Source organism: Cebus imitator, unplaced genomic scaffold (genome assembly GCF_001604975.1).
Source record: "Cebus imitator isolate Cc_AM_T3 unplaced genomic scaffold, Cebus_imitator-1.0 Scaffold85, whole genome shotgun sequence".
NCBI lineage: Eukaryota > Metazoa > Chordata > Mammalia > Primates > Cebidae > Cebus > Cebus imitator.
In genome coordinates, this window is record NW_016107400.1 from 2,361,421 (window position 1) to 2,362,522 (window position 1,102).

Below are 1,102 nucleotides of genomic sequence, written 5' to 3' on the forward strand. Positions count from 1 at the left end.
AAAAAAAAAAAAAAAAAAAAAAAAAGAAGTCTAAGGCCCAGCCATTATTCCTGGAGGAACTTCTGGCCAAGAGAAAGGCTGAGGAAGAAGCCGAGGCTAACCTACATCTCGGAGAGACTGTGACACTCAGATGCACAGACCCTTCGAGGTCCATCCCAGACACAGCACAGCCTGGCCTAAACCCGGTACACCGACATTTCACTCCGGATCTGCCCTCTCTTGCCTGTGTGGCCTCCAGAAAGTGCTTGACTTCCCTGGACCACGGAATGTAGGTAATGAGGAGGATTAAATGAATGAGAGCTCCACGTGAATGCACCAGTGGGAGATTCACATAGGCATTTAAAAATGCTGCCCCTGCTTTGCGTCCAGCTTTTTCTGATTCTTCCAAAGCAAATTTTCATGTCCCCAGGTCTTTCTTGAATATGACTTGATTTGTCAAGAAAGTAAGACTTTCTCACCCTTTCCACTGTGGACATAAGACCCCTGTATCTGAAACTGAGCTGGTAGCCATCAGAGATACTTTGGAGGCAATTTTGGAATTAGTTTTGATTAGTTCAAGAAGTTATTCTTGGACATGCTCTCCGTGAATTAAATGTTCAGGGAAGTTTGAAAACAAACACACAAAAAAATAAAAAACCAAAAAAAACTCTCGAACCCCCGACCTCAGGTGATCCACCTGCCTCAGCCTCCCGAAGTGCTGGGATTACAGGCATGAGCCTAATAATAATAATTTTTTAAAAAGAAGAAGCAATGGTTTAATTCCAAAAAAGCCTGCATCCTAAATCTGCCCCTGCCTGGATGCAGTTTCCCCACTTGACATCCTGCTTGCCTGGGCTGATTCAGGATGTCCCTTCTGTCCCACTTTTGCTGCACTGTTTTCTGCTGAGATATGACCTGTTGTTCCAATTTTCTGCAACCTATTCAGTGCTGTGACAGCTGGAAACATGTTTCAGACCAAGCTGTCTTTGCCAGGGGAAAGAATGACAAATAGCCATGCTTCCCTTTCTGCTGGGGGCGGCAGCCTCTGCATGGTATTTTCCATGCCTAATTTCCAAGTGGCTTTATCGCAACAATAAAAAAAAAAAAAAAGAAAAAGAGAAAA